The 16753-nt window shown below is 40.8% G+C and overlaps 1 protein-coding gene across 1 annotated transcript in view; it reads right to left on the bottom strand.

The window, feature by feature from the left end:
• The window catches only part of LOC122804227 (reactive oxygen species modulator 1), a 158541-nt gene extending 146606 nt beyond the window's left edge, over window positions 1–11935 (bottom strand). Inside the window, exons 1-2 of the mRNA XM_044073972.1 lie at window positions 11840–11935; window positions 7632–7719 (exon numbers count right to left, since the gene is read on the bottom strand). The gene's annotated coding sequence lies outside the window, so the exon portion shown is untranslated. The remainder of the gene's footprint in view (window positions 1–7631; window positions 7720–11839) is intronic.
• Between the last annotated feature and the right edge of the window lie 4818 nt (window positions 11936–16753).

The following is a 16753-nucleotide window of genomic DNA, read 5'->3' as shown; positions in this document are numbered from 1 at the left end:
AAAAGGATTCCCCTGGTATGAATACAGACAGTAGCCTTACCTTTGACAATCACTTGGCCACAGTAGTGAGGAAAACCTTTTCTGTTACACAACTTATAAGTAACAGCATGGTATCTAGGTCTAAAGAGGTCATTATCCCACAGTACTCTGCCCTCAACTCACCAATCAGAGTACAGTGCTCCCTTTGGTACGTACCTGACCAGGCATATTACAGCAACTATAGAGACCCCAGAGGTTCCTTACAAAAAGAATACAAGGAGTAATAAACCTGACTTATGCAGGAGTGCCTTAAAGCCCTTTCCCTCTACTCCATCTCCTACAGATTGCTTAGGTGTAATCTATACCTGGCTTACAAGGCATCTGCAAACCCCACACTCATAAATCTCCTACATTCACAAATCAAAGAGTACCAGACATACAAGGTCTAGCACCTTAATTCTGTCTGTGACAAACAGAACATGCTGGAGAAACATATGTGTCCCAGAGACTGCCTCTCCTATGAAGCAGGCTTCCAATTCCATGTGAAGATAAGTTTGTCTAGTAGCCAGTTTAAGTGCAACCTAGACCAGTGGATGGGGAATAGGAAATTTACATTGGGCCTGGCACCCATGTCCCTTATGGACAGAAGTAGCTTATAAATGCCTGGCTCCTAATGTCCTACTCAGATAAAGGATATCGTTATTTTTTTGGGGAAAACATGGCTAGGCTTAGAAAGGCCCCACAGGTTGTTAGCCTAGTAACAATCTATGAATGTATTAAACCTGCTGCTCTTGGACTGGTATACCTCCATTAAAACCTAGCACTAGCTATGGTTTTTTGCATGAACCATGTAACTGTTTTATTATACACCCTGCCACCAAAACAAGAAATAAAATTCTGTGCACATATCTGAGGGCAACTGCAAAGGAAATGAAAGGTGCAAAGGAAATGAAAGGTGCGACAGCAGTAATGAATTTCAACTTGTTGCTTATATACATATACACTACCAATAGGAAAGTCAGACTACATAAACTAACTGCCCTGTGCTTTCACAAGCAGACTACCTCCCTACCACCCCCAAAAAAGACAACCAGCTTCTCCAAACCCTTCTGGTGCTTAGCTGCAAAGAAAGTGAAAGAACAATGATTACAGTAATGTATTTCAACTTGTAGCTCCCAGACACTGTACACCGTTTCCTCACTACACCAAGCCACAGCAATGATTACTTCACTACGATCACCAAACTGCATTTTGCTTTTATCCACAGAGTGCCCAAACAGACAACTAACTACTTCCAGCAATCACCTATGATGTGATATCACCAAACTGGATTTCAAAATGGCCATAGTAATGGATTTGAACTTTGCGCCAGCAACACCTCACCTTACTCTAAACTGCTGTAATTACCAAAACACAAACAAAAAAGGTGTCTGAAATGTGCTGTCAGCAGTGTACCATTACTACTGCCCACAAATATAATTAGGTTTCATGCCTGAAAATAGATTAAAAAGTAAACTGAAGAACAAAACTGTGCCTAAAGATTGAAATGTCTGCTGTTCCCAGTAATCTCTCAAATGAGTGGAAATTGCAAGGAATGCACCGGGAATGCACAGAGATATTTTTAACAGCAACATATCTTAGGTACTTAAAGGGTAAAGTAATGGAACTTAAATACAAATATCATTTTACCATGTTCTTTAGGTACAGATCAGAAGTCAGACATACATAAAACGTGACTTTGCATGTACATCATGTAGATTTTTCACCGACTGCTTTTACTAGGAAGGTGCAGAGTGACTACTTGGCTAGTACAATTATTGTGCTAGCACAATAATTATTCCACTGATGTAAAAGATTACAGAATTAAATTTTGTCAAAAGCCTATTGCATAAAAACACATACTACACAACTACAGCAGGGGGTAATCAAGAACTACTGTGCTTTATCACACATAATGATACATTCTGATTTGATCTTCTAAGCTGATTACACACCAACAGCTTTTGACAATTACAGCCTTTTTGTAAGAAATCAGTGCAGTTCTTTTTATATTGGCATGAAGAAATGAGTAACCAAGCAGGGTGTCCTAGTTCTGACACTTAATGACATCCTCAGAGCACTCTATTCAGTCACAAAAACACTTAATTTTGAAAGTCTTTATTCCTCAGATATGTTTTTATCAAACTATCATCTTCATTATTATGCTGACCCAAACGTTTTCCCTAGATTTGGAGACAGCTTGCCAATAAGATGTTGTTACATCCTTATAACTGTACCCCCACCTTAAAAACATTTGCATATATCCCTTGTTTTTGTCAGATAATCACCATATTTACTACAAATCCCCAGCCTTACTTTCAGAAGATGTGACAGATTATGGTTGCCAGCACGTAAACAGTAATGGCGGCTGTTGGTTTTCTGCATAATTTAGTAACCAACTTAAGACCCATTATGCCTTCAATGAAGATATCCAGTTTCATCTCATTTTTAGACATCTGTTAAATGCAAACCAAATCTATTATCATACAAACAAGACAAAGTCCTCAAAACATTAAATGCCCCTACACATAAAAATCATTAAATCTATAACACCTGGTGCTCTAAAACAAGCACAGCCATATATACGATCTGTCATGGAAAAGGCCATAAATTAACTGGCATGGTGGAATAAAATGCCCATATCTTTAACTTGCTTACAACAAAAAGTATAAATATATATGCAGACATGTCAGTATACATACACATATAAATAAGTTTATACATACACATATATATGTTTACACATATACATACACACATTTTTTTAGAATCTTTCATCGCTTCCATGCCAAATTCTAACCTAATATTGGAAGAATGGTTAAAATCAAGCAACAGCCAAAATATATCCTTGTGACACTCAATTTTAGATATTTTTTAATAGATGTCCAAAATCTCTGATACAAGAATCCAGATTAGATTAGGCACTTTACTCATGAAATATCTACTGACTATTTTACCACCACCACCCCAGCTAACTTACACAAACGGTCTACCAGTACCTTTGGGAGTAAAAAAAAAGTGCAACTTTTAAACAGTTAAACTTTTCCATATCCAAGATGTATATGGTTTTAATGCACCAAATATAAATAAGTTCATAGGTCAGTACTAGGCCAGTAGTAGGCTATCTGCATTCGTAAGACATTTTAAGCCTAACTAAATTTCCCATCTCCTAAATGTAAGATTTATGAGATAAGCACTTTAACAATTATGCCAACCCCCAACTCCTGGGTAAGTTAAATCATTCTTAACTTTTTCATACATTTTCCTGTTTCAGACCTCACAGATCTTCCTACCATCCAGGTGTCTAATGCACATTTTAACATACTGATGGCTGTTTAAAACAACATTCCTTCAATTATCAGAAGCTTCACACACTAGGCTGCTGTTTTTTTCTAAGTTCCTCGAATGTAAACCAATATCATTTATCAGTACTATATAACATCATGCTTTTGTCTCCTTGATTTTTTTTGTAATATTCTAATAATTTAGCACGTTTAAAATGTTTAATACATTCATTTTTAAATGCAGGAATAAAGTCACTTTCATAGCTTATAAAATTCACATCCAACAAATCCATGTCCCATAGATTTTACTCAAGACAGGAAAAAATAATCCTGTCCATTCACAAGATAATAAAGTCCGACACTGTTTACTATTGTGTGTGAACTACATTCTGTTGGCAGCAGTGTGATGAAAATCAGAATGTCGAGCGCACAAATAATAGTTTATGAGATAGTCGAAGACGTACCGCTCAACCTGGAAACATCAAAAATCTGGACAAGGTCCATGAAAAATAGATACAAATCTGTACGCTGTTTACATAAAATTTGCATACATAAATTATGTAACCCCACCCACTCCAATGGAATTGTGGGATACCAACACTCCAACGCAAACTGAAGAACAGACAACCAAAATATGGCACCGGAGTCCCCCTGCAGTCATTTCAATGCCCCCTTACCTGGCTATTTCACCCCATTTACCATAAACACTAATGTATGCATTCTGCTTTGCTTCTACAATGATTATTTGGATTTTATTTTTACACTTTACAGCACAATGCACAAACACTAACAGACATCTACTAAACAAAGCAATACTGTCTCACAATGAAAACAGACTTGCATTAAAACTTCTTTGCCCTTGAAACTCGCATTCATTAAAACAGCATTGAAACCCACACCACATCCAAAGAAAATGCATCTGGCCAGTGGTGGATAAAGATTACCATTGGCATGTTTTCAAATCATTGGCCCCTTGCACACAAAACAAGAAACATACATGTGTTCTTTGATACGCCTTCCTGACTTTATTAAATTATATTCCTTGTATAATACAGCACGTGTGTTAAAGCGCATTTTAAATTCGTTTGAACATTTTTCCACTAGGCAATGAAATAAAATGCATGAACCAATAATGACAAAACTGCCCAATTCAGAACATTTCCATTTTAAAAGTCTACGTCCAATCCACAACAACACAATATATAGTTATATATTAGAGATATAGTAATGTCTTTCAGCTTTTCCCGGTTAGGGGTCGCCACAGCGGAACTACGGTCTGCTAATGATTGGCAGTGGATTTTTATGGTGCAGAGTTGCCAACCTGACACCCAACCTTCAAAGAAGGCACTCCCATTCACACACACACCTACCTGCATGTCTTTATATGTCACTCAACCACAGGGCGGACATGCAGACCCCATACAGAAGGAACTTCTGCCGAGAATTGAACAGGAGAACCTCTTGCTGTGAGGCGGCAACATTAACTGCTGCACCACCACGGCCTCTTATATATATATATATACACACACACACACAAACAAACATATATATATATATATATATATATATATATATACACACATACACATGATAGATACATAAACATAGAATGACAGCAGTGTAAGCCATAGGCATCTTGCACAGCTTCTCGCACACTTTTTTCAATTTCAGTTTTTTTTTTTGGGGGGGGGGCAAAAACCAGGGACACATTTTAAACATTGCATGTATAATTTTGGGGGGGGGGGGCAAATGACCAAAAACCAGGGACACATTTTAAACATTGCATGTATAATTTTGGAAAGTTGCTAGAATAAAATGTTGTGTTACCACCATGCATTTCACTGGCAAGTCTTGAACCCAGAACCATGTGCACTACAGTCAGAGCAACATACCACTATGCCAAATCAGCAGTTTGTTTCCCTAAAGATAGGAAGGCTGAAACTTAAATGGCTATCATTTAGTAAATTCAGTTCTCACTTCTCACCATAGTTCTCAACCTCTTAGCACAAAAAACCCAAACAAATCCAATAATGGGGGAATACAGCCCCAAAATAGGGACAAATTTCAAATACCGATCTTATAAACTTAGAAAATTGCTAGAATAAAAGGTTTTGTGTTATTTAATTTACTGAAGAATATCAAGTCTGAAATTCAAATGCATGTCATTTAATGAATTCAATCCTTCAGTGATTTGTCACAAAAATCCTGAAAACCACAGATTTTTTAAGAGGAACAGATCAAAAATATGGCATAAATTCACAAGTGGTGGTGGTGGCTAGAGACGTTAGGCTCTTTTTACCTTGTACCCAAGGTACAAGGTTTGAGCCCGAGTATCTCTAGCCACCAGGTGTATTAAAATGGCGGCATTTTCACACCTGGGCAGTCAGCAAATGGAAATAACTTAACTGCAAGTCACATGTCAACAAATGGCAAGTCTGGAAGATCAAGTCACCACTCATGTCTGGAACAAGTGGCCACATAATGAACGAGCAGTATGATCTCCTTCCACTCCTGCTAAACATTCCTGTATCTTGACAGAAGCCAAATTATGAATATTTACTGAGAAGTCTTCACAATGAAATCATGCTAGAACTGGACAACATACTTTTGTTTTAAAAGAAACAGGCATTCTAAAAAATATATGAATGCACTTGCAATGATTTTCATTAACATCCTCTTTTCAGTCCATTCTCCTAAAAGAGCATACTGCTCTATACTAGTGTCAGTTGCCCAACTATTTTGGAACTGCTTGCATTCATGTACACACACACACACACACACACACACACACACACACACACACACACACACACACACACACAAGCAGCTTCTCCAGTGTATAAATATAGCACTTATCAGTTTGCCATGGTAGCCTTTATATAAATTTTCCATTTGAAGTACAAGAGTGTCACCATTTTATAAGGTAAAAGCTGATCATTTCTGTCTTCCATGTAAAATAAATCTATCAGTCATACCTCTCAACCTCTAAAAGTAAGAAATCTGGACAACAAAAATAGGGACACTTTTTAGATACTGCTCTTACAAACTTAGAAAGTTGATAGAATAACATTTTATTAGTGTGAATTTTCTGAAGGGAATAACATTTTATTAGTATGAATTTTCTGAAGGGTATAAAGTCTACAACTCACATGCCTGCCATTATTTTCTGACTTCAGTCCTCAATGATTTGCCAGAAAAACTCAATTATATGAGGAATCAGAACAAAAATATGAGCCAAAAATCTGGACATTCTGCAATAATCTGTACAGTTGACAGGCATGCTATCAGTACAGAAACTCGGTTTGGCACTTCATTCTACAACTAGTCAGAACATTATGCATAAAACATTCAGAATTTTGAAAACAGGCCAAACAATGGGGGGACAAAAGCCCAAAATCAGGGGCAGTTTTTTTAATATCGCTCTTACAAGTTGCTACAATAAGATGTATTTTCTGAATTATATAAAACACAAAATACCTGTCATTTAGTGACTTCAATCCTCAGACCATAAATATGAGGTAAAATCTGGGCATTCTGCAACATTCTGAACAACTGAAAGGTATGTTTACATGTTGTCACATAACCATGGTTTGCATAAAGCCAGGAGTACTAAAACTGCACTATATAATTCACAAAGAAAATGGTGAATACTACCAAGTAATGCGAAGAAACAGTGTCACACATTACATAAAAAGAAAATGCAGTGCTCTTGTTCTGCCACGGTGTACTTTTATTATTGCTTTGCATAAGACACCCTAGCGTATCTATAACCTTTTCTTATAGAGCATAATGTGAGGCAAGAAAACGCTGTCTTTAAAACTAAATGTTGTCATATCATATTGCATAATTAAGTACCGTATGCAATTAAAACATAATATAACTGGGTAAAGTCCACCCAGATCAAAGATGTTGTCACGATAAGCCTGCTCAATGGGAACATTAAGTAAACCATTTATTTTTCTCATATAGTGACCTGTTGGGACAGGAACGGTGCTGACACTCCCCATACACACCAACGACCTGTAGAGTGTGTATATTTACAGACTGCTCAAGCTCTGACAGCCACATGCGTGTATGCTTCGTGGCTGCGCGTAAACAGCACCGGCAGCTGGTCACCTCTAAGCAAGGTCACACCAGCACAGTAATGCCCAGCACCCTCTCAGTGGCCACAAAGCCCCCACCCCTGGCAATGACCTTATACCCCTAGGTAAACACATGTGGAGCGAGCGCGCAAGGCACGTGTTACTCAAGGTCAGGGGGCCCACCCCAGCTTATTAGCTAGTCTGTCCTTGTTTTTTAAAGTGTTTTCTTGAAACAAAAAGTACTCACCTCCAAGTGGACTCTGGTTTCACCACTGGCTTTATCTTATGATTCCCGGCAATCACTTTGCTTTCAACCGGTTGTGATGACAAGGGACCTAAAAGAAACAGAAAGATGGTTAGGTCAGTTACACAGTGTCAGTGTAAAACAGAAAAAAAAGTCAAGTTAACCAGAGTGTCCTAAGAACAGCTAAAAAACCTGAATGTACGAGATTAAGGACTCCACCCCCCAACTGCAGCTGCACCGAACAAGTCAGATGATCACCTACCACAGTACACATTAGGAGTTCAATTTAAAGCAAACGAAACGCTGAAAGAATTATCAAACATTACAACATACGCAAATGCAATCAGGCAACTAAAGCATGCAAATGAGTAAATTGATGTCAAATCCATCGGACTTCATGAATGAACACCTGAAAACTTAGATGAAATGACGCCTGGCTGACACCAGCTCCAAAACTGAGTGTGTTAAATACAAAGTCCCCTTCCTCTAAGCCCCACACACACACACACACACACACACACACACACACACACACACACACACACACACACACACACACACACCTTTCGTTCATCCTGCCTGATATCCGTTCATCAAATACAAAACATCCTTGCCAGAATAAAGTTGTCTGTTCCTGGAGATCATTTGAAGCAGATAACTGTTCCCACTCACAGAGCATTTGAACAGCCCTTAAGCGCACAGCCGGAAATGCGTGCATGTAAGCCCTTGAGCTCAATTCCGATTGGCTAGTAGCCTCAACGGCACTGATATCATCACTAGCGTGATGACGTCAGTTGAAAAGCAAAAAAAAAATAAAGTGGAAAAAAAAAACGGAAATGAGGGGGTGCCACTCGAGAATCATGGCACCTCATTATTTGGACCCCAAAACTAGGTAAAAACCAAGTAATTTGGTACATTTGGGAGTTATGGTCGAAGACACTTATGCAAATACACTACTGCATTCGCATAAGTGTAATTTGGCTATCTGCACGGAGATCGCGGTAGAGTGGGGATTGGAAATTCATCCATATCCCCACTGTAATGCGATCTCGGAGTTAGAATATATAAGTAGGGGGTGTGAGGGGCACAGCCCCCACATGGGAGGTGCAGGGGTTTTGCCCCCCTGCAAAACCGTGATATGTCGTATAGGAGTCTGATTTACATCAGCTCCTATACGGCTATCACATGCTGCTTTTGCAACAATGTCAAATCAAATGTGTCAGGCATTTGGGCTCGACACTGTCACAGTTCGTTTTTTTTTTTTATTTTCAGTGTTACTATTCTTTGTTTCGAACAGCAAGTGTTTTGCCGTTCGAAGAAACAATAGTAAAACGTCCGAGACTGCCATTTCTTGGAATATTCACTTTTCTCAGCGGTATGGTGATCTCTGAGTTGGTATATGCAAGTCTGAACTTCAGGGGTTCAAAGGATCTTGAACCCATTGCAAAAATGAAGTTTTTAGTAGAAGAGGGGTGCTCATTATTCACTTTTCTTTATCCCCCCATTAAGAAGCCTTTTAAAGTAGTCAAATTTATGTTTGTGCACCTATGGTAGACACCAAGAGAAAAAAGTAAAATCAAATTTTAATATTTCCTCATGAATGTCAGTAAGTTCATAACCTGAGATATTAATAATAGTTTGTTTCAAAACTACGATCCCTGCCACACGAACTGTGATCAAAAGTAACCACCTTATTCTACAGTGCATTACAATTAGTATCACATTAACCAACAAATGTATCATTTAATCAGTGTATTGTTATTTAGGACATTACTAGAAATGTTACTAAAGTCAGGCAAACAACCTTAAAAAGCTAAATAGAAAACATGACAGTTTCTCCAAAGCTGAGGTTGTTTCATTGCTATTATACTTTCAGTGTTTTAACGGACTCCATCACCTTTTGTAGGACAAATAAAAAAAAATCTTTTAATCAGTATGCATTTGAAATTTATGCACACACCAATTTGATTTCCATGGCGTGACTTCCATAATGCAGTACCTTCTATGTTTGTTGTATGCTATACGCCTTTGGAACCAAATTCTCTGCAAGTCACTTAGACCAAGTAAAGTATTAATTTGTCTCACAGGTTATATACAGTCCCAATAAGGTTGGCATTATGCCATTTACAAATTACACATGCTCTCTAAGGTTCATAGGTAAGTATTAAGTCAGCTGCCCTTATGGGTTATTTTAAGCTTACCCAAATTTCCTTGAATATGAGAAACAAGCCCTGTACCTTGTGTCAGTTAGGTTAACACCTCATCTATTATGTCAACCCCTATCACATATGGCCATAATGTGCACGGGGGCCACAGCTCAGCATGCAAAGGGCCTGGAACACCAAAAACTGATGTTTGCTTGAACTGCTACAGGGATGGAGGACAGTCTCTGCAGCTCAGACTCACCCATAAAAAACACATGGGCCAGTCAGTCAGTGGGAGGGCTAGTGGTATGCAAAAAGTGTTTCTGTGTGTGTGTGTGGGGGGGGGGGGACAATAATTCACATCCCCAAAGTGTTGTACCTCTTTATCATGGCACAACAGCATCTATCAACACACTCCCTCAACCAGAAGCCATGCCACCTTAATAGCTTACAGTCCAATAGCCAACTTAAATAAAAGGGCAGTTCTCTTTTCCTGCAGCACTCCCAAACATGCTGGCCTGGTATTCATCCTGTAGAACACTTGTATTCCACCATCCAACCTAACTCACATCCTGAGCATTGCAGACCCTTTCTTTCCAAAGCTCTCAACCTTCCATCTCTAAAATGAGGAACACTAGCCCTCACAATGGGGAACAAATGGGCAAAATGTGGAGCACATACTAATGGCTAACAACTTCAACTAGGAAGGTCATAAGATGGTTAAAATAGGCTGGTTTTACTTACAAAGAAGATCTTTTAATTAAGTAATATGATTCACTTCTATTTACAAACACTGAACGTGTGACAAGAGTCTTTCAATGCGGAACTTTGAGGAACGTGAATTTTTAAGACCCCACATGAGGTACGCTCCTCGTAATGAGATAGACTTGACAGGTTTGCTTCTTTCCACTTCATATTGCAACAACTGTCTTTTCTCGAGTTCCCTAAATCTACAAAACGCAGCCAGCTCTTCCATTCACATCCTGTCCACTACATATCTGCAACCAACCATAGCAACTTGTTTTTGTGGTGGATTCAGTTCTCTTCAAAATTAAGTGTGCAAATTCATCCAACACATTCAACAATGACATAACCTCAATGACACCGAATTATGTCTGATATTAATTTCACTTATTTTCTCAGTGTCATTTTAGCGAAGTTGTGTCGATCTTTACACAACCTTGCCAATGTATAACACACAGTCGTGATGTGTCTAATTTTCCTTAGGAGCAGGAAATATTGGCTTAAGTACCTTATTCTGTGATGCTTTGAGACCAACACACTAAACTACTTTCACTGCACACACACACACAAATGTTCGAAAACATACACCAGAAATATGAACAGGACCCTTACTGAAGTCCAGTAAAACCAAAATGCTTAAATACGTGTATAGCTGTTTTAAGCAGAAAAACTCTTTTGCAAGTGCTTCCTTATACTTGCAACCTTGTCATATGCAAACAATAAACTGTAAAGTCCAATAAAAGGTCACTCGTTTTTTCCTGACATACGCAAGCGCGCGCGCACACACACATACTTCTTCCAGCCTTCGAAACCAAAGTCCTGTTGTGTAATACAAAACATTTAAGCTACGTGTGCCAACTTGTAACCCAAGGTTGAAGATACTCAACCGCCCAGTATTCACCTATCGCACAACTTACACAATCGGTGCTGACCTGGGCCTTTCACTGAAAATAAAAATCACATCTGTATGATTAAAATGCCAAGGCAAAGAATCAGGCAACAAAAGATGCAAACTACGATTCATCATCATCATCATATACCCACCCCACCCCACGCAACACCAACACTAAGCACTAATGCACCAAACACATACTTGCCCTAGATCACCGCTAATTTTATTTCAGTTAAACCTAAATATAAATAGTTGGACAACTTCACTGTTTATCTTATTTGTTAGTCTATAAATATACTCTCACCCCACCAACACACTCCACAAACACTTTTAATCAAAGCCTGCATCCTAATAAACTACTGTTGTAAAACACAACATATCCATGCCTAGTACCCCCCGATATGAAAATATTCATAATACGGACTAAATACCTGTTTGACGTGACTGACTTCCAAATCTAGTCAACCTAACTTTTGTGTAAAATGGCTTCTACAACGCAACCTGTCATTGGTCAGTTGTGAGCATAATCTCAACCAACCAGAGTTTACTGCTTTCTTGCTAGGCTGTATGACTGTTACCATGGAGACAACATACTTGGGGCTAGAAATGGCTGCCTTCATCTCTGGTACTCATAGTTCTGAGAACAATCAGTTCAGCATTCACAGACTCCCAGACATTTCGGAACTTGTTATAGTTGTTAGTGTAGAAATGTGTGTGTGTTTTATGTGTGTATATCTATATATATATATATATATATATATACATATATATAATAGTTATATATTCATACCTCTACAACCTCAGAGCAAGAAATCTAGACAAACCATGTAATCTGAAGTTGTAAATCTTTATTCATACTTTACAGATAGGACCTCGCTTCTGTCCTCGGAACCGAAAAGGCCGTTTCCCAGCTGTGCAAGCCAAAAACTCTCAGCTAAGAACCTACCCACAATGCCCATCTCCTAGATACTCCAGATCTCGTTTGCCGTATTCCTGGTCAGATGTGTTTAGCCATCTCTCTCAAGCTAAGTAGTAATTTGTTGTTTTTATGACCGCTTTTCTTCTGAATTTCAAAACTGTTAGTCAACTTGGTCTTTTTTCACTGTCGCCTATAACCTAGGCCTATTTCCTACCTTTTTTTTGGTAATTTAAAATTTTACCTTTTTTGACTGTCTCTCTCTCATGTATTTGACATGCTTCTTTTACTGGTGGTATTCCTAAAAAAAAAAAAAATTTCTACAGGATAGTATTGTTCCTTTTACCATGTCAGACAAAGTTAAATTGGGTTTTAAACAGTGTAACAAGTGTGGACGTAAGATGCCTAACTCAGATACACATGTCTGTTGTGTCTACTGTTTGGGCGTGGATCATTTGAAAGCTGATTGTGACATTTGTACTGGTTTTTCTAATCGGACACTAGCAGAATGTAAGAATAAACTTATTTTAAAAGGTTTACTCAAGATACCTTTCACGAAGGCTCTACCTGGGTTGGAGGTCCCACCCCCTCCTAAGACCAAAAAATATAAAGAAAAACGGAGTCACTCAGTCCCTGCACCTCCGTCAGTTAGGGAACTGAGTCCGTTCCGTGCTTCACTGGCGCCCTCGGCGCAGACCTCTTCGGCACCAGGATCTGTGTCCTCTCCCTCGGTGCTGACCATGGTATTCACTCCTATCTCGGTTCCAATCACAGCACCACTAACTTCGGTGCCGTCTTTGGCTCCTACATTGGCTCCGATGACTGTTCATGCCTCAGCTCCATCCCAGTCCACGGTGCCAACAGGCTCCATGGGCTCCAGTGACTGTACATAACTTAGCACCATCCCTGTCCACGGTGCCAACAGCTTTTTCGGCTCCATGGGCCTCGATGACTGCACATGTCTTGGCACCATCCCCAGCCATGGTGCTGACAGTTTCTTTGGCTCCATTGGCTCCAAAACCCGATTTCATGTCAATGACTAGATATTCTCCTGCTTACGATCCTTTCTTGGGGCAGAGGTTTAGTCCCTTTCTAGAAATACCGGATTCCCCTTCTGCAGCTACTTTTAGATCCACTAGGAGTATTTCTGAATTAGACCTAGTGCAGGTTGTGGACCAGCTTTTGGTAGCTAGGGGATTGCCCATTCCAGCTAGACCTCCTGTCCCCCCGGCTCGGAATCTTCTATCTCATCTTCCCCTGCTTATTCCCCCCCAGCTCCCGCTTCCGTACATACTGTTTTGGCTCCGACAGCAGTGCCTTCCTTGTCAGCACCCATCACCCTTGCAGCATCGGCTATGATGGAGCCAATGCTTTCTCTGAACGGTGCTTGTACTGTCTGTACCTTGGTACCTAATCCGGCAGGTATTTTCTCGTTGCCACTGTCTATGTCCACGGTTCCAACAGTTCCCAGTTCTCTCATCACTCCTCAACTGGAATTAGTCTTGGGTGCTCCTTCTGCAGAGGTGATGGATAAGGCCCTTCACTCCGAAGGCTCACAACCAGACCCTAGGACACCAGTATCAGAACCCCCTGTGAAGACAACCCCTTCTCTGGAATCCTCTTCAGAAGATCCCACTAGAGAGCCACCCCTGAAGAAATGGTGCAGGAGGAAGAACCTTGACCCCCCTCAGAGGAATCTATCACAGAAGATACTGATTGTGATGAAGAGGAAGGGTCCCCTCATTCTCTCCCAGATGACATTTAATTCGGAGACATAGTAGAAATCCTCAAACAGTGGGGGGAACGGAAGTCCTCTAACCCTTCTTCTGAGGAATCAGTGTTTCAGCAAGCCTTCCCTACCCGGCCATCTACTTCCTGGATGACCCCATCAGCAGATGATCTAGTTAAACTAATTGTGCAGCATGCCTGGAAGGCCCTGGACAATGTAAAACCTGTCCCTCTGAGGCCGGACAAAACTTTATCTACACCTGAAGACCAGTACCACTGGTCCAAGCAGCTGACAGTTGACTCTATGGTCATGGCGGTGGCCACCAAGAGGGAATTGGCAGAAGATAGTTCCACTGTTCATCCTCCAAATAGGGAATCCCGGATCATGGATAGACTGGGGAAATGGACTTATGCTTCAGCGACCTTCGCCATTCAGTCGTTGAATTATCTGGCACACTTTACTTGCCTCCAAAGAGACTTAATTTCTGAAATGGCTTCCTCTTTGGTGGGGGTACTGCCTGATAAGGTGCGTGACACTGTCACCTCACAGCTAGCTACCCTCGAATCCATCTCAAACTCCTCGATGTGTTTGATATCTCACACTGCCGAGGGGGCAGCCCGAGCAGCCGCATCTGGTGTTGTCATGAGATGTAATGCTTGGATGTGGTTGTGTGATTTTGCAGACCCTTTTAAATCTTCCTTCGTTAATGCGCCTGTCAATGAATCTGCACTTTTTGGTCCCAAGGTACGTGACACACTTGCACGTAGTGAGAAAGACGAAAAGACTTTGTATGCTGTTGGCATACGTTTTTCCAACCCCCAGAGACCATACTTCAGGAACCAGAAGGGGAGAAAGGTATGGTTCAAGAAATCCCAAGGATCCATTCGTTACACTCATGGTGAGTGTTCATCAAATGTATGGCAGTTGTGGTAGCTCATCTTCGACTACAAGGATTCCAGGTGTTTCCCTATCTAGACTACTGGCTCCTTACTGCTCTGACCAGGAATCTCCTAGTTCGCAGCCTTTCTTACACTCAAGATCTCACTCTCTGCTTAGGGATCACAATCTACAAAGACAAATCTCAGATGTCTCCTACATAGACACTGGAGTTTATTGGAGCGGTCTTCAACACAATATCCTGCCAAGCTTCTCTTCCCCCCTCACAGGCTTTTGAAAATAAGACACCAAATTCAAGTCCTTCTGCCTCACACGTTTGTACCAGCGCGTCTTGTACTGCAACTCTTGGGGTCCATGGCATCTGCCATTACTCTGGTACCACTGGCGAGACTGCACATGAGAGTCTTGCAATGGCTCCTCTCCGTACAATGGTCATTGTTAACCCACCCACTCAACCACATGATACGCCTTACGAGCCGTTGCAAGGAGGAAATGCTATGGTGGATGGAGCCATAAAAGAATCTTTGGTGTCGACCATTCTGTCTTCCCCAACCCACGGTCACGGTGACCACAGATGCTTCTCTTTTGGGGTGGGGGGAACATTTCCAGTGAAAGACTCTCCAAGGCACCTGGACCCCCCCTCGAGGCCAACTTGCACATAAATGCCCTGGAACTGAGGGCAGTTCTCTTAGCATTGCAAGCAATTCATGCATCCCTGCCTTCGGGGACCATTGCAATTCAGTCAGACAACATGTCAATTGTCTGGTATATCAACAAGTAAGGCAGAACCAGATCTTACCCCCTGTGTTGGGAAGCCATGAGGATTTGGCACTGGGCGATAGCTTCCAATCGCTTTCTTATAGCAACGCACATTCCTGGCAGCTCCAACCTTATTGCGGACAATCTGTGCAGGAACATCCTGATGCCTCACAAATGGTCCCTCAATCCTGTAATAACAGCTCAGATCTTCTAGCATTGGGGAAATCCTTGCTGTGACCTGTTTGCTTCCCCCCTGAATTACAAATGCAGGAGCTATTTTGCCTTGATTCCCCCTCAGGGAGAATCACTGTGGGACACTCTAACACACGATTGGCCCCCGGGTCTTCTGTATGCCTTTCCCCCGTTTCCCCTCATCCCAAAATTTCTTCAGAAAGCTCAGAGGTTGAAAAGCAAAGTGATCCTCATTGATCCCTACTGGCCACTTCAAGTCCGGTTCCCTTTTCTATGGCCTCATCTGATTCACAGCCCGTGGATCCTGGATCATTCCCATGACCTGTTATCCCATCCTCAGGGATTGATCCACCTCAACCTGTACAGTCTCAAGCTCACAGCCTGTTTCCTCCACTTCCAATGATTGCCAGACTACCTGACATCCCATCTCCTGTTCGTGAAATTCTTCTGGCCTCACACAAACCTTCCACTAGAAAGGTTTATTCTAGTAAATGGACTAGGTACTCTATTTGGGCCAAAGATCAGAACTTAGACCCTTTCTCTATGCCTATTCATAAGATTTTGCAATACCTGACTACTCTCCTGCATGCAGGAGCCTCAGCTTCAATGATCACTGTACATTTAGCAGCCATCACTAATTTTCATAATGGTCTGTAAAATTCTTCGATTATGTCACACCACCTATGCAAGACTTTTTTGAAGGGAGTATTACAAGTTAAAACCTCCAGTCAAGCCTCCCTTAGATCCCTGGGACTTGACTATGGTGCTTCAATCTCTTACAGGCTCTCCCTTTGAGCCTTTTGATTCATGTGACTTAAAATTTTTGTCTTGGAAAACTATACTTCTAGTAGC

Source organism: Protopterus annectens, chromosome 6.part0 (genome assembly GCF_019279795.1).
Source record: "Protopterus annectens isolate FY-2018-M chromosome 6.part0, PAN1.0, whole genome shotgun sequence".
In the NCBI taxonomy this organism is placed as follows: Eukaryota; Metazoa; Chordata; order Ceratodontiformes; family Protopteridae; genus Protopterus; species Protopterus annectens.
This window is presented reverse-complemented; position numbering and strand designations above follow the sequence as displayed.